This window comes from Ursus arctos, chromosome X (assembly GCF_023065955.2).
Source record: "Ursus arctos isolate Adak ecotype North America chromosome X, UrsArc2.0, whole genome shotgun sequence".
Classification (NCBI taxonomy): Eukaryota; Metazoa; Chordata; class Mammalia; order Carnivora; family Ursidae; genus Ursus; species Ursus arctos.
This window is the reverse complement of record NC_079873.1, coordinates 46187908-46210061: the sequence shown is the minus strand read 5'-3', so window position 1 is coordinate 46210061 and position 22154 is coordinate 46187908. Positions and strand designations below refer to the sequence as shown.

General features: G+C 38.9%; 1 long non-coding RNA gene across 1 annotated transcript; it reads right to left on the bottom strand.

Moving 5' to 3' along the window:
- Window positions 1–9117: 9117 nt before the first annotated feature.
- LOC130543653 (uncharacterized) lies at window positions 9118–18847 on the bottom strand. Its single transcript, XR_008959150.1, has 3 exons — window positions 18469–18847; window positions 17674–17822; window positions 9118–9332 (listed from the first exon to the last, which is right to left on the bottom strand). It is a non-coding gene; the product is annotated as an uncharacterized LOC130543653 (long non-coding RNA).
- Between the last annotated feature and the right edge of the window lie 3307 nt (window positions 18848–22154).

Here is a 22154-nt window from a genome sequence, read left to right as displayed (position 1 = left end):
GTCAGGTTCTCATCCTCACCCTTGAACCTTACAGCTGACTGGAAGTGTTTGCAGGACACCTTACCACATACTAACTCTGGATTGGAAAGGGATTTTTTTTATGTTAGCCTCACTTCCAAATGATCAATTGATTCAGTAAACATTCATTGATGCCTAGGAGTTTCTAAGCAGTCAACTGGATGCTGGATTTGCAAAGACCATCTAAACATGGTCTTGCCCTAAAGTTCTTGCCCTAAAGTTTTGCCCATGGTCTTTGCCTCACAGAAGAAAATGGACATTCATTCATTCAATCCACAGTTGTTTGTTGATTGCTTACCACATCCTGCCCACTGTTCTAGCTGCTGGGGGTATAGAGGTGAGAAAAACAGGGAAGAACCCTGCCCTTAAGAAGTTTATATTTTCTCAGGAGCAACACACTTTGGGAGTGTGGCAATTTACAAACACTGAAATAAGTTCATGAAGTGTGTATCTCCTGATCCAAACCTGGATTTTGTCTCTGTCAGTAGTTTTGAGGGGAATTCCCATATGCTGCTTTTTCTCCATCACATGCTGTATTTCCATTGTTCACCACACTATCATGTCCACACCAGATCCTTTGAGAGAGCTGGGACACACTGAATGTGGTTGTGTTTGTGTACCCATCCAAGGGACACCCCCATCAAGACAAGAGAATGCAACAACTCAGTACATGTCCTATGATGAGACTGGGTCATGGGGGAATGTGTTACCTATGGGAGTTTTTGTGGTGGCTTCCTCCCATGGATGGAAAACCTCCACACCTATCCTTAAACTACACTAGACTGTCTCTCTACTCATGTCCATTTTCTTCCAAAACTTTCAGTAATGTTTTATCTTATCTCTATCATCTTTTAAGCTATGGCTGATAGACAGGAAATCTATACTGATAATATTATAATAACTATAAAACCCCACATAGCTGAATAAATTTAAAAAAAAATTAAATGTCCCATGAATCAAAAGATATACTTAACTGAAAATTATGGAATAAGTTATATGGAATGATATCATCTATGACTATGAACACCATGACCCTGATGCCTGAAAATGGGCCTGGTGCGTAAGATCTAGGATCTCCAAACACTACTTTAGGCACTGGATAGAGTAGGAAAAGTGTGAACTCCCAGTCTAGTAGTGGTGGAGAAACAGATAATTATTCAAATAATTAAAACAAAATGAAGCGCACTACTGATGTGTACTTTAGGAGAAAGAAGGTGGGCTGGGAGAACTTGGCCTGGAAAACTAGCTTAGTTGAGTGGAATCAGACAAGCCTTGCCTCAAGAAATGCATCACAAGCTGACTTGAAGGATGACCAGGAGATCCCCAGGAGAAGGCAGAGTGTGAGTTTGGGGGATTTTAAATAAATCTGGAACATCAGTGAGGTTCTGTGAGCCAAAGGCAATACAGGAGGGCCTGATGGCTTTGATGGTCTTAACCCCTTCTCTCTAAGGGCCACATTTTATTTTCTGTGTATGACCTGAGGATCTCAAGGCCCACCTAGAGTTTTAAATGTGTTAAATCCCAGTGTATTCAACCAACTGTGTTTTGATGGGCACTTAGGTCATTTCTGGTTTTCCACTATTAGCAATAAAACTAGGATAATACCATTGCTCGTAAGTTTTTGTATATCTGTCCAGTTATTTCCTAGGAATAACTGTATTGAAGGAAAGCTTCTATATCTGCAGTTTGCATGTTTGTAGTGTTGGTGCTTATTCCCAGCCTGTACAGTCCTACCTGCAGAGGTTTGAGTGCTAGTTCACCACATTCTCACTGTGGTAGGCGTTCTCTAAACATAGCTGCCATCAATAACTTCCCTCCTTCTTTCCATGCACACATTGATCCTCATATCATGAGATAGAGTATAACTCTCTTCCCCTTGACTACAGGATGTGTTTGAACAATAGAATGTGGCAGAAGTGATGTGTATTTCTTCCAAGTCTAGGACATAAGAGGACTTAATTCTACCCATGTCTCCTGAAATTCTTACCCTTAGGATTGTTCTTTCTGAGAATACAAATGTCATGCTATGAGAAGCTCAAAACACATGAAGAGGGCAGGTAGAGGTGATAAGATTGGCAACCTCAAATGAACGAATAGTCAGCATGAAAAGCCAGTCATGGGAATGAGTCTACTTGGAAGTTCAGGCCAGTAGAACCTTCATATCACTGCAGCTGCAAGCCACATTTGACTACAACTGCATGAGAGATCCCAAGTGAGAACTACTCAGTTGATAGTAGTCAACCCACTGAACTGTGAGAGATACTACATTTTTATTTTAAGCTACTAAGTGTCGGGGTGTTTTTAGATGTAGCAATGGATAACTGGATCACTCACCAACACTGTTTCTATTTTATTTAATTATTTCACCGCAGGAGGAGGTATAAAAAGGAGGATCGGATTTTAGCTTATACATATAATATCTTTTATACCCTTGGTAATAAAGAAGTGAAATACAGGCAATCCTATCAATTAGATTTTAGGTAATGGATATCATAGAGAGTCAGAAGGTGCCATTGTCCAGGTCCCCAGGGCCAGGTACTAGAATCTTCTATCATAGCTTATCATTCTCAGAGGTAATACCCTAGAGCACAGGGGTTAATAAAACTGGCTTTGGAATGAGGCAGATCTGAATTAGAATCTGAGCTCTAGCACTTATGTGTGAACTTGGACAAGTTACTGTAGCTTTGTGAGCCCCTGTTTCCTGATCTGTAAACTGGGAATGATGGAAAAAGTTGTTTTGCATGTTGAAAGATAAGTGGGGGCACATTCTCTGATGCTGTATCTGGTACACAGTAGTAGTCAGTATGTGAGAAATATTGTTCTATTTTTTATTATTAATTTAATAAATGGCAGTGGCGGCAGCAGCACAGGTATCAGAAGTAGTAGTAGCATGATTTAGTTAAGTGCCCAATGTACTTTATGTATTGTTACCATTATATAACAGTCTTTGGATCAAAAGCAATTTGAATTTCCCCTTGTATTCCTGGGACATAGCATCAGTTATAGATCCATATCGCCCTCCTCCACTCCTCCTTGACCAGAGAAGACAGATTTTCTCTGAAGGATGAGTCTGTGGGAGTCTGGGCTATAGCCCAGAACTGCTGCAGCTGGTGATCTATCAGTCTTGTCTCAGTGAGGCTCTGAGACCTAATTCTACTCCTCCCTGCCCTCCCTGGAGTGGGGAACATGGAAACCTACAAAGACCAGTCAAGTTCCATGAGGAAGCATTCACATCATGCCTGGGTAAGCTACACATCAGTGTGGAGGAGAAGGATGTCAGAACTCCTGGAGTTCTAACCTATCTTTTGCTCAGGGTGAGGACATTGTGTGTAGGGGCAGGATTAGTGCCATTTCTATAATTTTCTTTTTGTTTTTTCTACACACCCTGCCATTCATAGATGTGCTGTGTTAAGGGGAATTAAAGTAACAGACCATCAGTGAATGAAGGTCACCCTCACAGTTCCATCTGTAACTGACTGTGCTAGCAATGACATGCCACCATCTACTAGATATTGGAGGAATGGGGACCATTCCCTCCATAGGTTTGTAAAACTTTCTGAGGGTGTCAATAGGATGGGAGAGGCCTCTTCATAGTCTCTGAGAAAGACCCCAGAAGCCAGTAGGTAGCTGATTCCTGCTTTCTTGTTAACTCAGAAGAAATGGAAACAAATCCCCTGGAAGAGGGAGGCTTCTCAGATAAGCAAATTTCCTATGCCAAAACAGAACATCTTGACTAAACTGGTTTAACTCGTGATGGCAAATTATCACGTGTAACAAAAAGTTCATGAGTAGGATTTTTCTGAGATGGTTTAATGTACAGTAAAGGAAGCCATCAACAAAATGAAAAGGGAACCTATGAAATGTGAAATCATTTTGCAAATCATATATCTGATAAGGGGTTAATATCCAAAAAAAATATGAAGAACCAAAGAACTCATACAACCCAAAAGCAAAACGAAACCAAAACAAAATCCAATTTAAAAATAGGAAGAGGATGTGAATAGACATTTTTCCACAGAAGACATACTGATGGCCAACAGTTACATGAAAAGTGCTCAACAACACTCATCATCAGGGAAATGCAAATCAAAACCACAATGATATATTACCTCACACCTGTTAGAAAGCTATTATGACAAAGGCAGGGCACCTGGGTGGTTCAATCAGTTAAGCATCCGACTCCTGATTTCGGCTCAGATCATGATCTCAGCCTTGAGATCAAGCCCTGCATAAGAGCCTGCACTGGGCATGGAGCCTGCTTAAGTTTTCTCTCTCCCTCTCCATCTGCCCCTCCCCCCACTTATGCATGTGCTCTCTCTCTCTAACTAAATAAAAATTTTTAAGAAAATTAAAAAGCAAGAAATAACAGGTGTTGGTGAGAATGTGGGAAAAAGAAAACCTTTGTATGCTGTTGGCGGGAATGTAAATTGGTGCAGCCATTATGGAAAACAGAATGGAAGTTCCTCAATATATTAAAAGTAGAACTACCATATGATCCAGCAATTCTGCCTCTGGGTATTTATCTGAAGGCAATGAAGTCACTAACTCAAAAAGATATCTGCATCCCCATGTTCACTGAAGCATTATTTACAATACCCAAGACAAAAACATCTATGCATCCATTGATGGAAGAATGAACAAAGTGATGGAGGAATAAATAAAGAAAAATGAATAAATGATGGAGGAATGAATAAAATAAAGATATATCTATAATCTCTCTCTCTCTCTCTCTCTCTCTCTATATATATATATATATATATACATAGATGTACAAAGATACATAGATACGTAATAGAATATGTTTTAGCCATGAAAAAGAAGGAAACCCTAGCATTTTTGAGAACCTGGATGGGTTTTGAGGGCATTATGCTAAGTGAAATAAGTCAGATAGAGAAAGACAAATACATACGATCTCACTGATATGTGTGATTTAAAATAAAACAAAAACAAACTCATAGATACAGAGAAGAGATAGGTGGTTGCCAGAGGCAGGGGCAGTGTGGGTGGATGAAATAGGTAAAGGGGGTCAAAAGGTACACACTTCTGGTTACAAAATAAATAAGTCTTGTGGTGTAATGGGGAAAAAAACAACTAAGTAGGTCACTGACCTCATGACATCGCCATCATAAAGGAACTAGGTGATTTTTGTATTCTTGTTCTTTCTTTTTTATTGCACAATTCTGGGACACCTTCTCAAAAAAAATAATGTGCAGTGGAAAATGAGGAGCTGATTATTCCCATGTGTTTCTTATTAAGAACAAGGGCTCTTGTATCATAATGTATAAACTTGTCAAATCACTAAGTTTTACACCTGAAACTAATGTAACATTGTGTGTCAACTAGACTAAAAGTAATAATAATAATAATAAATAAAAAGGAAAAGAAAAGAATAGAAAAAAAGAAACAATCTGCTCTTTCAGAATCTGTTTCTACTGAGCTTTTTCTGAGTGTTCTGAGACTGAATAATCTATTAGTCCAGTGGGGCAATGTATAAAGAGCTTCCATCAGATTCCATTCAGTAAAAATTTCATACCCTTTTCCTTTTCATCATGATATAACCTTCATGGAAGATTAGACATTGATGTTTGTTTTCATATCTGTCCACTATTCCTACCCCAACATCTGATTTTCAGCTGTGATAAATTTCTTCAAAACAGGGTACCAGAGCCTGTGCTAGTTTCTTGGGATTCAAGGCTCCTGCACCCATAGAGCTCACAGACTATTGGAGACTATATCAAGAGAAAAAGCAATGATACAACCTGAGAAGAGGTCTCTCTATCACAGGGCCATTAGGTAGGCTCTGTAAGTGTTTAGCCAAAAAATACTTGCACCTAAGATCAGTGGAAGTTAGGCAGGAGAGGTGAGGGAGTAGAGTGGGGTCAAGTTTTATTGATAGGATCTGGTGGTTGATTGAATTAAGGATGGTGAGAGCATTGGAGGAGTCTGGGATCACTTGAGCAGGTGGGTAGATAGTAGTGTCTTTCACAGAGTTATTGACATCAGCGAAAGCACATGTTTGCTGGTGGTCAGAGAAGATAAATTCAGATGTGTACATGTTGAGTGTCAAGTGTCTATGAGACTTCCAGAGAAGTCTAAAAGGCCACTGGATACTCAGGACCATCACCAAGGAGAGAAACCGAGATGAAGGTGAGGATCTGGGAGTGAGTCGTCAGTGGGTAGAAACACAACATAGTGGTTAAGATCTAATTTTCTTAATAGTCTCCAGTACTTACTATATCTGTTATGTTGTGTAGTCTACTTAAGCCCTCTGCATCTCAGTTTCATAATCTAAACAAATGGGGATAATGATAATATTTTACAACAATCATTTACATCTGTCTCACCATTTAGTATAGCATAATGCTCCATTTTATAAATTTTAAAAAGCTGTTCCAGTGTTAGTTATCCTTTTGGCAAAAGGGGAATGAATCCTTATCTGCTTGAACACCCATACGAGGTACATTCAGTACTTTAAAATGGGTATGTACTCCTCTTAGAAACAGATATAAGTAAATTAATAAAAATTTTATTCTTTGGAGCTCCTGTGTGGCTCAGTCATTGAGCATCTGCCTTCGGCTTTGGGCCTGATCCCGGGGTCCTGGGATCGAGCCCCGCATCAGGCTCCCTGCTCCACTGGGAGTTTGCTTCTTCCTCTCCCACTCCCCTGCTTGTGTTCCCTCTCTCGCCAGCTGTCTCTCTCTCTCTGTCAAATAAATAAATAAAATCTTTTAAAAAATTATGCTTTGATGTGTACCACTAAAAGAAATAACATCACCAGGCAGTCACACAGAGATTCCCACCCACCTCCTTTCAATCCCTCTACCCATTGCCTTCTGCTGCCTGAACCCATCCTTGTCTCCTCCCAGCCCTGTCCCCAATACCAGAGTGATGGAGATATGACCTGTTTCTCTATCACTCCACTGTTACATCACCTCCAGTGCCTTGGAAACTTTTCTTTTGTCATCAGGAGTCACTTGTCTCAGAAAACAACCAAAACCTGGGGGAGGGCTCCTCCAGTGCTGCCACTATCCAGTGAGAGGTGGGGGATGGGGGGTGTGTTGGTTTCAGGGGTCTCAAACAGGGATTCGTGATTTATTTCACATGAAAAGAAAAAAAAAAAAACACCTAACCAGCTTGTCACACCAAGAAGCTGATCACCATTAACTCCCTGCATGTTTCTCCTCTAGTTACCCCAGACCAAAGGGAGAGAATTCAGAACCCTGTTTATCTAACTTGTCCCACCCCTGTAAGGAAAGCTCCACTCTTCCAGAGAGTCCTGCTTTTTTTTTTCCCAAGAATCACTTGTGACATCCAAGTGATGTCCCTGAGGGATGGCTGCTGGAGGATGCAGCTTCTCTAGGATCTCAGGAGGACTTCTTCTCTGAGCGGTCTAACTACTATCTTCTCCAAAGGCAGCACTTCATTTTGCAGCCAGGAGATCTGAGGCACCACTTGGCATTGAGACGCTGTGAAGGTGAAACAGACAGACAGAAAGAAGATCTCCTAAAAACAGGCCAGGTGGGAGTTACTGTTTTCATAATATGGTGTTTGAATGTAATCTTTATTACTAACCATAAATGGGTTTTTCTAAGTGAACAACTGTATTCTTCAGATGCCGTGTCTCCAATCTAAGAGTTTTCATTTAAAACTGTGTATGGAATATTTGTCTTTTTCTCATTGGAGAGACAATCTTTAGACTTTCTATGGCATTCTGGAGCCAACTGAGTTTGAATCAGTATCAGAGGTCATTCCTTGGTATGATGCCATACAATTCACCACCATCCCTCAAAAAAGACAAAAATAACTTAAGTAAACAATATTTGTGTTGTAGACAGAATTCTAAGATATCCTCCTAAGATTCCTGCCACCTAGTTATTCAATTGAATACATATGTATGTACTGTTGCGACAGGGCTTTATAGTTATAATTCAGTTGACCTTAAGATAGAGAGATTATCCTGGATTGTTTGGTGGGCTCACTGAGCCTGCTGTAATTGCTGATTCCTTAAAAGCAGAAGAGTGAGGCCAAAAGAGCTGGTCAGTGATATGAAGCAGAAGGTGAATGCAGAGAGATTCAAAGTGTGAGGAGGGACTTGACCCATTTTTGCTGGAGAAGGCCACATGCAAAGGAGGAGATGGAATGTGGGCAACTTCTAGGAGCAAAAACCAGTCCTCAGAAGACAGCCAGAAAGAAAATAGGGACCCCACTTTTATAGCTGCAGGGAATGATACCTGCCAACAACCTGAATGAGCCTGGAAGCAGGTTTTTCCTCAAAACCTCCAGTAATGAACACAACCCTGTAAACATCTTGATTTTAGCCTTGTAAGATTCTAAGCAGAGGTCCCAGACAAACTCCCCTGGAGGTCTGACCTACAAAAACTGTGAGGTAGTAACTTTGGGTTATTTGAAGCCTTGGAGTTTATGGTAAATCGGTTGGGCATCATTATCCCCATGTCGTTCTGCCACCATCCTGCCCTGCCTTCCACAAAATATAATTGAAATACTTAAACTCATGTCTCCAATATTGGTGTCATCATAATATCTTTCTTTCTTTAGTGTGTGTGTGTGTGTATGTGTGTGTGTGTGTGTGTGTGAGAGAGAGAGAGAGAGAGAGAGAGAGAGAATGTGCCAGTAGGCATGTGACTTATAATTTGATCCAATTTTATTATACTCTGTTTTCTGCATTACTATAGACTCATTTAAACAGTTTTGCTAAAAGAAGTCAAAAAGCAGATATATATATATATATATATATATATATAGAGAGAGAGAGAGAGAGAGAGAGAGAGAGAGAGAGAGTTGGTGTGTCTTTGGGTGACAGGTTTTGTAGAGCACATCCCAGTAGGGAATTATACAATGATTAGAAACTTGGTCATATTATTAATTACTGATTTTGATGATCAATTACTTCTCAAATTTCAGATACTACTTGCGTATACATACAAAGCCCTGTGTTGGGTAAGTTTCTTTTTTAAAGCAATCGTTCATATCTTTGCTTTCCTTTACCTCTCACAGTGCCAGCAATTAGAATGAAATGAAAACAAAATTTATATCACCTCAAAAATGCTAAAATAAAAATGTCCCACCCTAAGTGCACTCAGTTCTATTTTGCCAGATATTTGAGAAAGGCAGAATTCAGTGTAGTACCTGTATTTGAGGGTGAAAAGCTTCCATCAAGGAACAGAATATTATCACACTTAAATGAATGAGAGAGCATATAGGAGCTCCATTTTGAGACTCAGGTTCCAGGGGCCACAGAAGAGAGCAAGTCAAGAGGCATCGAGAATGGATGGAGACAACAAGGGAGGTATTTGCTGCAGGAGAAGACAATTTTATTTTTTATTAGGAACTGGTCTGGCCATGGTGTGGGTAGAAATATAGTGCCTTTAAGGGAATAACCTTCAAGTTACCTACTGGATGGTGGATCTCAGACTTACTTTTCTCTGCTTGTACCCTCAACCCTCAATCCCTTCTCAATCTATGTTCCACTTGCATTCCAACCTGTGCCTCAGAGGGCCTTACATCGTTGGTTGGCTGTCTGGCCCAAGTCAGCTTTCAGTGGCTGCTTGAATACTGCATATTCTTCCTCAATTGCATTAGGTTATGTTTCCATTAAGTTTCATTCTTAGTCCTAGAGTTGTGAGAATTAGCCTGTGTGTGTCTCTGTCTGGGTCAACTTCATGTCCCCCAAGTTCCCATCACATTTCCTATTGCATAGTAGGTGTCAAGAGTTTGCTGCCAAGAGCTGAATTAAGTCTCAACCTGCTTCTCTATGATACTGTGAAAAATCAACAAGACAAACTGCTTTATCTAGGGCTGAGGACATATATTAGATGTTTTAATATATTTCCCTTTTTTAAAATCTTTAATTTGCAAGTTTAAGTTTCTTCACTGCAATCAACAGGAATAGGGCTCATGATCATGATGTTAACAAAACAGCTTTTTTTTGCATATCTGAATCATATGATTTCACTTACAATTGAAATCTAAGAAACAAAACAAGTGAACAAATAAACAGAAACAGACCCACAAATACAGAGACCAAACTGGTGATTGCCAGAGGGGAAGGGGGTGAAGGGATGGGCAAAATAGGGTAAGGGGATTAAGGGTACAAACAGCCTTTTATCTGGTAACATTCACATTTCAAATTAACAAGGCAGGAAACAACAGATGTTGGTGAGGATGTGGAGAAAGGGCAACACTCTTACACTGTTGGTGAATGTTATGACTGTTTTTTGCATGTCCTGAAAATAAAGATCAATTGACATTTTGGTTATCATTGTATTGAGTATGAAAACTATGGAAGCTCTGGTTTGGAAGCATGGTTTTGGGTCTACCATTATACTAGGGGACTGACATACAATGTAATCCACATCACATGCTATAATACCATTAACTCATCTCCCCCACCCAATCCCATTGCCCCCCCAAGGCCCTTAGGTCAGAGTAGCATAACAGACCTGTTACTGATGAATCACTGTATGTAATCGCTCTCCTAATGGGACCAGGGGACACTGCATTGTAATTGTGAGTTAGGCCTGTGATGTGACTGGCATCTCTGCGGTTGTATGGTGATGTCTTTCTCCTCACTGCAGCAACCTACCTCTTCATCCTCTAACTAGACTTTTTTTTAATAATAATTTTTTTATGTTATGTTAATCACCATACACTACATCCCTAGTTTTTGATGTAAAGTTCCATGATTCATTACTTACGTGTAACACCCAGTGCACCATGCGATACTTTCCCTCCCTAATACCCATAACCGGCCTATTTCATTCCCCACCCCCTGAAGCTCTCAGTTTGTTTCCCAGAGACCATAGTCTCTCGTGGCTCATTCCTCCTTGTGTTTACCCACCCCTTTCTTCTTCCCTTTCTTCTCCTACCGATCTTCCTACTTCTTATGTTCCATAAATGAGTGAAACCATATAATAATTGTCTTTCTCGGCTTGACTTATTTCACTTAGCATTATCTCCTCCAGTCCCGTCCATGTTGCAGCAAATGTTGAGAAATCGTTCTTTTTGATGGCTGAGTAATATTCCATTGCATAAATGGACCACATCTTCTTAATTCAGTCATCTGTTGAAGGGCATCTTGGCTCCCTCCATGGTTTAGCTATTGTGGACAATGCTGCTATGAATATTGGGGTGCATATGGCCCTTCTCTTCACTACATCTGTATCTTTGGGGTAAATACCCAGTAGTGCAATTGCTGGATCATGGGGGAGCTCAATTTTTAACTTTTTAAGGGACCTCCACAATGTTTTCCAGAGTGGCTGTAACAGCTTGCATTCCCACCAACAATGTCAGAGGGATCCCCTTTCTCCACATCCTCTCCAACAATTGTTGTTTCCTGTGTTGTCAATTTTTGCCATTCCGACTGGCATAAGGTGGTATCTCAGTGTGGTTTTGATTTGAATTTCCCTGATGGCTAACGATTTTGAACATTTTTTCATGTGTCTGTAGGCCATTTGTATGTCTTCATTGGAAAAGTGTCTGTTCATATCTTCTGCCCATTTTATGATGTGTTTATTTGCTTCTTGTGTATTGCACTGGAGGAGTTCTTCTCCCATTCTGTGGGCTGCCTCTTAATTTTCTTGACTGTTTCCTTGGCTGTGCAGAAGATTTTATCTTGATGAAGTCCCACATGTTCATTTTATCTTTTGTTTCTCTTGAATTTGGAGATGTGTCATGAAAAAAGTTGCTGTGGCTGATGTCATAGAGGTTGTAGCCTATGTTCTCCTCTAGGATTGTGATGGATTCCTGTCTCAGATCGGGGTCTTTCATTCATTTGGAGTTTATCTTTGTGTATGGTGTGAGAGAGTGGTCAAGTTTCATTCTTTTGCATGTAGCTGTCCAATTTTCCCAGCACCATTTATTGAAGAGACTGTCTTTATTCCACTGGATAAAAAACATTCTGCTTTATCAAAGATTAGTTGCGCAAAGAGCTGAGGGTCCATTTCTGGGTTCTCTATTCTGTTCCATTGGTCTATGTGTCCGTTTTTGTGCCAGAACCATGCTGTCTTTGTAATCACAGCTTTGTAGTATAGCTTGAAATCTGTCAACGTGATGCCCCCAGCTTTGTTTTTCCTTTTCAACAATTCCTTGGTGATTCAGGGCCTTTTCTGGTTCCACACAAATTTAAGGGCTGTTTGTTCCAGTTCTTTGAAAAATGTCATTGGTATTTTGATCGGGATAGCATTGAAAGTGTAGATTGCTCTGGGTAGCATGGACATTTTAACTATGTTAATTCTTCTGATCCGTGAGCATGGAATATTTTTCCATCTTTTTGTGTCTTCTTCAATGTCTTTCAAGAGTGATTTGTAGTTTCTAGAATATAGATCCTTTACCTCTCTGGTTAAGTTAATATCCGAGATAATGTATGATTTTTGGTGCTATTGTAAATGGAATGGATTCCCTAATTTCTCTTTCTTCAGTCTCATTGTTTGTGTATAGAAATGCAACTGATTTCTGAGCATTGATTTTGTATCCCACCACATTACTGAATTGGTCTATCATTTCTAGCAGTTTGGGGTGGATTCTTTTGGGTTTTCCATGTAGAGTATCATGTCATCTGTGAAGAGAGACAGTTTGACTTCTTTTTTGCCGATTTGGATGCCGTTTATGCCTTTTTGTTGTCTGATTGCTGTTGCAAGGACTTCTAGTACTCTGTTGAATAATAATGGTGAGAGTGGGCATCCTTGTCGTGTTCCTGATCTTAAGGGAAAGGCTTCCAGCTTTTCCCCATTGAGAATGATATTTGCTGTAGGCTTTTCATAGATGGTTTTTATGAAATTGAGGAATGTGCCCTCTATCCTTACACTCTGAAGGGTTTCAATCAGGAAAGGATGCTGTAATTTGTCAAATGCATTTTCTGCATCAATTGAGAGGATCATAGGGTTCTTGTCTCTTCTCTTATTAATGTGATCATTCACACTGATAGATTTGCAAATGTTGAACCACCCTTGCATCCCAGGGAGTGAAGTTCTTTGTAGATCTTGGATACTAGCCCTTTATATGATTTGTCATTTGGAAAAATCTTCTCCCACTCTGTTGTTTGTCTTTTATTTCTGTTGACTGCTTTGCTGTGCAGAAGCTTTTTATCTTGGTGAAGTTCTAATAATTCACTTTTACATTTGTTTCACTTGCCATTGGAGACATGTCTAGCAAAACGTTGCTGCAGCCAAGGTGGAAGAGGTTGCTGCCTGTGTTTTCTAGAATTCTGATGGATTCCAGTCTCACATTTAGGTCTTTCATTGATTTTGAGTTTATTTTGTGCATGGTTAAAAAAAGTGGTCCAGTTTCATTCTCCTACCTGTGGCTGACAAATTTTCCCAACACCATTTGTTGAAGAGACTGTCATTTTTCCATTAGATATTCTTTCCTGCTTTGTTGAAAATGGTTGACCATAATGTCAAGGATCCATTTCTGGATTCTCTATTCTGTTCCTTTGATCTTTGTGTCTGTGTTTGTGCCAGTATGATACTGTCTTGATGATTACAGCTTTGTAATACACCTTGAAGTCCGCCATTGTGATGCCACTAGCTTTGCTTTTCTTTTTCAACATTCCTCTGGCTATTCGGGGTTTTTTGGGGTTTTTTGTTTGTTTGTTTTGTTTTTTTGGTTCCATACCAATTTTAGGATTATTTGCTCCAGCTCTGTGGAAATGTTGATGGTATTTTGATACAGATTGCATTGAATGTGTAGATTGCCCTGGGTAGCATAGACATTTTAACAATATTTATTCTTCTAAACCATAAGCATGGAATGTTTTTCCATTTTGTTGTGTCTTCCTCAATTTCTTTCAGAAGTGTTCTGAAGTTTTTAGAGTACAGATCCTTTACCTCTTTCGTTAGGTTTATTCTTAGGTATCTCATGGTTTTTGGTGCCATTGTAAATGGGATTGATTCTTTTTTTAATTTTTTTTATTATATTATGTTAGTCACCATGCAGTACATCGATTCTTTAATTTCCCTTTCTTCTGTCTCATTGTTAGTGCATAGAAAAGAAACTGATTTATGTGCATTGATTTTATATCCTGCCACGTTGCTGAGTTGCTGTATGAGTTCTAATAACTTGGGGGTGGAATCTTTTGGGTTTTCCACATAAAGTATCATGTGACCTGTAAAGACTGAGAGTATGACTTCTTCTTTGCCAATTTGAATGCTTTTTATTTCTTTTTGTTGTGTGATTACTGAGGCTAGGACTTCTAGTACTATGTTGAACAAAAGTGGTGAGAGTGGGCATTTCTGTCGTGTTCCTGAACTTAAGGTAAAGTTCTCAGTTTTTCCACATTGAGAATGTTATTCACTGTGGGCTTTTCATAGATGGTTTTTATGATATTGAGGTATGTGCCGTCTCCCTACACTGGAGAGTTTCAATCAAGAAAGGATGCTGTATTTTGTCGAATGCTTTTTCTGGAACAATTGAGAGGATCATTCAGTTCTTGTCCTTTTTTTATTAATGTCATATACCACGTTGATGGATATATGAAGGTTGACCCACCGTTGCAGCCAAGGAATAAATTCCACCTGGTTGTGGTGAATATGCTTTTAATGTACGGTTGGATTCTATTGGCTTGTATCTTGATGAGAACTTTGGTTAACATTTTCATCAGGGATATTAGTCTGTAATTATTCTTTTAGTTTGGGTTTTTGTCTGGTTTGGAAATCAAGGTAATGCTGGCCTCATAGGAGTTTGGAAATTTTCCTTCCGTTTCTATTTTTGAAGGAGCTTCAGAACAACAGGCATTAGTTCTTCTTTAAATGTTTGGCAGAATTACCCTGGGAAGCCATCTGGCCCTGGACTCTTGTTTCTTCAGAGAGTTTGATTATGCTTCAATTTCCTTGCTGGTTGTGGGTCTGTTCAGGTTTTCTATTTTTTTTTTCCTGTTTTAGTGTTGGTAGTTTATAAGTCTCCAGGAATGCTTCCAATTCTTCCAGATTGCCTAATTTGTTGGCATATAGTTGCTCACAATATGTTTTTAAATTTTTTAAATTTCCTTGGTGTTGATGTGATCTCTCCTCTTTCATTCATGATTTTACTTATTTTGGTCCTTTGCCTTTTCTTTTTAATAAGTCTGGCTAGGGGTTTATTGATTTTATTAATTCTTTCAAAGAACCTGCTTCTAGTTACATTGATGTGTTCTACTGTTCTTTTGGTTTCTATTTTATTGATTTGTGCTCCAATCCTTATTATTTCTCTTCTCCTGCTGGGTTTACACTTTATTTGTTGTTGTTTCTCCAGCTCCTTTAGGTATAAGCTTACCTTGTTTATTTGAGACATTTCTACACTTTTGAGAAAGGTTTGTAATGCAATGTATTTCCCTTTTAGGACCGCCTTTGCTGCACCCCCAAAGGTTTTGGAAGTTGTGTTTTCATTTTCAATTGTTTCCATGATTTTGTAAAATTCTTTAATTTCCTGGTTGACCCATCATTCTTTAGTAGGATGCTCTTTAACCTCCAAGTGTTTGGGTTCCTTCCTAATTTCATCTTGTTCAAGTTTCAAAGCCCTGTGTTCTGAAAATATGCAGGGAATAATCCCAATCTTTTGATACTTGTTGAGACTTGATTTGTGACCCAATATGTCATCTATTCTGGAGAATGTTCCATGTGCCCTTGAGAAGAATGTGTATTCTGTTGCTTTAGAATAGAATGCTGTGTATATATTTGTGAGGTCCATCTGGTCCAGTGTGTCATTCAAAGCCCTTGTTTCCTTGCTGATCTTCTGCTTAGATGATCTGTCTATTGCTGTGTGTGGGGTGTTAAAGTCTCCTACTATTATTGTGTTATTATCAATGGGTTTTTTAATTTGGCTCTGAATTGGTTTATATATTTGGCTACTCAGGAACATAAATATTTATAACTGTTAGATCTCTTTGTTGGTTAGACCCTTTAAGTATGATGTAGTGTCCCTCTCCATCCTTTACTTCAGTCTTTGGTTTATGATCTAATTTGTCTGATATGAGGATTGCTACCCCCACTTTCTTTTGATGTCCATTAGCATAATTTTTTTCCAACCCCTCACTTTCAATCTGGAGGTGTCTTTGCCTCTAACATGAGTCTCTTGTAGACAGAATATGGGTGGGTCTTGCTTTTTTATCCAATCTTATACCCTGAGCGTTTTGATCGGAGCATTCATCCCATCTACTTTCAGAACAGCTATTGAAGGATAGGAATTTACTGCCATTGTATTACCTCTAAAGTCCCTGTTCCTGTATATTTTCTGTTTATTTCTGGTCTATGTTAATTTTGGGCTCTCTGTTCACTTGCAGGATCCCCTTTAATATTCCTTGGGAATGGTTTTGTGATCACAGATTCCTTTAGTTTCTGTTTCTCCAGGAAGCTCTTTGTCTCTCCTTCCATTCTGAAGGACATCCTTACTGGATAAAGTACACTTGGCTGCATGTTTTTCTCACTCAGTACCCTGAATATATCATGCCAGCCCTTTCTGGCCTGCCAGGTCTTTGTGGATAGGTCTACTGACAGTCTAATATTCCTACCCTAATATGTTAAGTACCTCTTGTCTTCAGCTGCTTTCAGGATTTTCTCTTTATCTCTGAAATTTGCAAATTTCTGTGTTATATGTGGGGGTGTTGGTCTATTTTTATTGATTTTGAGTGGGGTTCTCTGTGCCTCATGAACTGAATCCCTGTTTCCTTCCCCAGATTAGGGAAGTTCTCAGCTATGATTTGCTCAAATATACCTTCTGTCCCTCTCTCTCTTTCTTCTTCCTCTGGGACCCCAATAATTCTACTATTGTTTTGCTTTGTGGTGTTGATTTCTCAAAGCCTCCTCTCATGGTCCATTAGTTGTTTTTCTCTCTTTTCCTTAGGTTCCTTCCCTTCCATCATTTTGTCTTCTATGTCACTGACTCTCTCTTCTGTGTTGTTTACCCTAGCCATTAGAGCATCCATTTTAGACTGCATCTCAGTGAAAACATTTTTAATTTCAGCCTGATTAGATTTTATTTCTGCACCAAGAGATTCTCTACTGTCTTTTATGCTTTTTTCAAGCCCAGCTAGTAACTTTATAATCATTATTCTGAATTCTGGTTCTGACATTTTACTTATATCTATATTGATTAGATCTATGGCAGAGAGTACTACCTCAGTTTTTTTCTTTTGCTGTAAATTTCTCCTTCTAGTCATTTTTTTGAGAGAAGAATAGGTGAATGAGAAAACAAAATCAAAAATAACCATGACCCCAGTGAAATACATGCTAGATAAATCTAAAGAGTTCAGAAACCCAAAAAGAAATAAAAAAGGAAAAAAGAGAGAATATAATCTCATAGGTGGACTTAAACAGGGTGATCCACTTGGTTCTGGATGTATTTTGGTCTGTTTGTTAGAAGACACTAAATCCCAAAATTGTAAAGAAAGAAAAACTTATATATGTACAAAAATAAAATTGAAAACAGTAAAAGGAAGCCAAACGTGAAGAATATACCTCTAAAATGTAAATGTAAAAATTTAAATTTAAAAAAGACTTAATAATAGTTGTTAAAAAAGAAACTACTGAAAATGGACAAAAAGAAAAATTTTAAACTGAAAGTCTAAAGACTCATGAGAAAAAAAAAACCTTCAAATTCTATATACTATTTTCCTCTAGCACAAGAGTTTCTCAGTTCTGAGTAATCCATAAACTTGGTATTCACCTGATGTTCCTGCTGGTCTTGAGGGAGGAGACAATCAGGTGTCTTTGCCTGGGTGGAGTTGCGCCACCCCTTGCCAGGGGGCCAGGCTCAGTGTAAGCTGCTTCAGATTGTTCTATGTGGCTTTTGTTCCCTGAAGGCTTTTCATACTGCTTTAGAGGATGAAAAAAAATGTAAAAATGGCTGTGCCCCCATCTCCAGCCATGGAGCTGAACGATTGCTGCCCCCAGTCTTCAGTGCACCCTCAGGGAAAAGCAGTCAAACTCTGCAGACTCCTACAGTGCACACCCACACCAATCCTCCCAGGCAGCTCATTCGGCCCCTGCTTGGGAAGTGGTTGTCTGATCGTGTGCACACCTGTGCTGCTCCTCCCAGGGAAAGAAGCAGGGTCTCCCAGTGGTTGTCACTTGCTGGGCCCCTGCTTATACAGCAACTGCTCCATCATGCGGTGGTTCGCAGTTTATGGCAACACCTAGCTGAGAGGCCACTCTGGGGCTCACTAATTGTAGACAGCTTCTCTGCTCCCATGCTTGGGAACTCTGCCACACTCAGGCACCTCTGTTCTTTCTGTGGCCATGGTGATCCTGAGACCACACTCTCCCATCTAGGATTCTGCTCTGCTTAGCCACCTGAGCACCTTTCAGGTAGGGACATCCCTCACAGGAGCAGATTTCTAAAATTTCCAATTTTGTGCTTTACTGCTATATCACTTTCCAGTAATGGGCTTATAGAGGCTCCCTCCCCCTGCAGTTTATCTTCTGATATATCCCCTCAGAGTCACATCTCCACACCTCTTACCTTGAAAAAGTGGTAGCTTTTCTATTTGTAGTTTTGCAGCAATTATTTTCTTAGATATCAGGTTGAATTCACAGGTGTTCAGAATGATTTGATAGATAACTAGCTGAATTCAAGGGACCAGATGAAACGTGGGTCCCCTATTCTTTCACCATCTTCCTTTTGATCACTCTTGGCTTTTCTTTAATGGAAGGAAAAGATCAGATTTCAGCAAAAAAAATTCATATTTCATCATATAACCTATCTGTTGTTAATATTTACAGTTGAACGTGGTATGACTGGGAATTTGAAACACATAAAAAGTAAACATGAGGTTTGAAGAGGTGTTACAGAGGAAGCTACAAAACTATCCAGCTCCTTTCTGCCTCAGAGTCCCTCTCCATTCTGGGTGTGGATTGCTGACTAATAAGAATGGCCCCTACTTTAGAGGAGTGACAGTTACCTACTCAGTCAAAAAACAACTGTCAGGGCTATGCTCTGAGTGACTAGGTGAATGGTGGTGACCATATCCAAGCAATTTCTTCCCTCTGTGTTCAGCAACTTGCGCTGCTCTCTCAAAGTCTCTTCTCCAGCATCAGTGAACCAAGAAAGCAGTGATAATAAGGGCTTCCATTGACCAAACACCTACTCTGCACCAGGCACTTCATTCATTCTAGCCAAAATATTCATTGAGATCACCTATGCACCAGGCAGTGTTCTAGGAGCTGAGGGTGCACCAGTGAACTAAGCAGATTACAGTGCTTGCCCTTGTTGCATTTCTATTCTAGTGGAGGAGATAGCAATAAACAATGAATATAAATAAATCAAATAATTCAGTGTAATGGAAAGCAATACATGTTATTGGAAGAACAGAGCAGGAAAATGGGATTGGCAGTGCTGATTGGTGAATACATCGTATAAAATGGTGTGTTCAGGGTCAGCCCCACTGAGCAAGTGACATTAAACAGATATTTGAAGATGGTACAGGCATCTGGAGGAATAGTGAGAACATGCAGCACAAACATGTGAAGTGGAAGTGTGCCTGGAGTCTGTGCCAGGAAATGCAAAGACCACTGCATTAGGCACAGAGAATAGTAACCCAGTAAATTCCACAACCACATTTATAATTTTCATTGACATTGCTATAGAACACACATGAATTTTCATTGACATTGCTATAGAACACACATGAATTCCAGTCCTGGCCCTGACACATGTCATTCTGCTATTAAGCCTCAGTTTTCTCATCTGCAAAATGAAAATAACTGTACCTAATTGAAAGTTTTTAGGTAGGACTAATGAGGTAATGAATGTGAAAAATCTGACTCACAGTGCCTGGCCCAGGGATGACATTAATTAAATAAATGGTGATCGTTATCTGTCACATATCTCTGGATCTGCATCACTTGGCATGAGGGAAGTCATGTTACAGGCACTTAGTAAATATGCTTATGATTAAATTAGAGAGTAATACTACCAAAGGTTGGAAGAGGAAAACATGGGAAATCACCTACCAAACTGAATCTGTGGCCAATTCCTTTCCGTTTAGACTCCTTTCTCTCCTCTAAAGTTTTTTACTAGTTTTAAAAAAGGGCATGAGTTGAAGAAGGAAACCTGAAGTAGTGGGCAACTTAAGCACGTATTTATTGCTAGGAATCACAGGTGTTTTTCCATCTGGGGTGAGGGACTGTAGCTGGGGAAAAGAAGGGTCATGAGAATTGAGTTAAGGAACTCACTTTTATAGTTTCTGTTCTTCCCACCCAAACAAGAGGCAGTGTAACTATGTCATTGCCCTTAATACCTTATCTTCTAGGATCAGGAGTAAATTTATTTGTGAGGCCTGAGAACCTCAAGGTGTTCATCGTGATAGGACTGCCTCATATTAACATACATAGAATTGATGGGGGGAGTAAGAGCTTAAAAATGTTAAAGAGCAGGCTTTTTCTGAAATGGTTCCTCAAAAGATATTAGTATTTGTACATTAAGAAATTGTGTCTATAGATAACAAGACTGTACCACGTACCTAAAAATTTGCTGAGAGGAGTGATAAGCACCAGGTGTTGTATGGCAGTGTTGAATTACCATATTTACACCTGAAACTAATATTACACTGTATGCTAAATAACTGGAAATTAGATAAAAATTAAAAAAAAAACAAGTGTTGGTGAGGATGCGGAGAAAAAGGAACTCTCATGCACTGTTGGTAGACTGCAAACTGGTGTAGCCACTAAGGAAAGCAGCATAAAGCCTCCTTTAAAAATAAAAAAGAGAACTAACCTATGATCCCCTAGTCATACTACTTGCTCTTCACTCAAAGAATACAACATTAATTCAAAGGGATACATGCATCCCTATGTTTATCACAGCATTATTTACAAGAGTGAAATTATAGAAACAACCCAGTGTCCATCAAGAGATGAATTGAAAGAAAAGAAGAAATATATCATGTGTATCTATATCTATAGTGGAATTTTACTCAGTCATAAAAAAAGATGAAATTTTGCCATTTACAACAACATGAATGAAGTTGGGAATATAATGCTAAGCGAAATAAGTCAGAGAAAGACAAATACCATATGATTTCACCCACGTGTGAAACTTAAGAAACAAAACAAATGAACAAAGATTTTAAAAAGTGACAAACCAGAAAATAGCCCCTTAACTATAGTGAACAAACAGATGGTTACCAAAACGAAGGTAGGATGGGGGATGAGTGAAAACAGTGAAGAGGATTAAGTGTACATTTATCCCGATGAGCACAAAGTCATATATAGAATTGCTGAATCATTATATTGTACACCTGAAACTAATATAATACTGTATGTTAACTATAACGGAATTAAAATTTTAAAAATTAACTTCATAATTTGTTAAGAGGATAGATCTTATTAAGTGTTCTTAGCACTGGGTGTTATACACAAACAATGAAGCATGGAACAGCACATCAAAAACTAATGAAGTATTGTATGGTGACTAACATAATATAAATAAATAAATAAATAAATAAATAAATAAATAAAGGATAATCATAAAAAATAAGTGTTCTTATTATAAGAAAAAAATCAATGTAGTTCACTAAATTAACAGAATAAAGGAGTAGAACCAAATGATCGTCTCAAGAGGAAAAAAACAATAAGAAGAAGAAACTGTGATCTGTACTTTCCACTTGAAGAAATATAATCCTTATAGTATGTGTAATCCAGTAGGGAGTAAATAAAACCAATATTCCAGACTAAATATTTTCAGACAAAATTGTTTGCTTATGTTGGTACCAATCAGAAGAAATGACCAAACAAATAAATTAGATACATAGATTTCAGTTACTGAAGTTAACAGGGACTCTTCCCAAACTGTGTGTATATGTGTTAGTAAGTGTTCCAGGAATTATATATAACAAGCCATGTTTTAAGTATACTTTTTGTGTTTCTAATATATGTTTTTGTTGTTGTTCTTTGTTTTCTTTTGAGAGGATGGAAGAAGAGCAGCAGTGGGGGAGTTCCAGGTTACCACAGAAGAAAAAAAAGTTAGTAGAACACACCAGACAGAGATATGTCAAACCCATGGCACCTTATCAGGCTGACAAAAAAGCAAGAAACTCTTCTTCACGTGATGTAGATCAGAAGAGATTCAAATGTGAATGCCACTACTGCCAGAGGTACATGGGGAACACTTCTGGGATCTCAACAAGGGGGAAAACAACCTCTCATTCT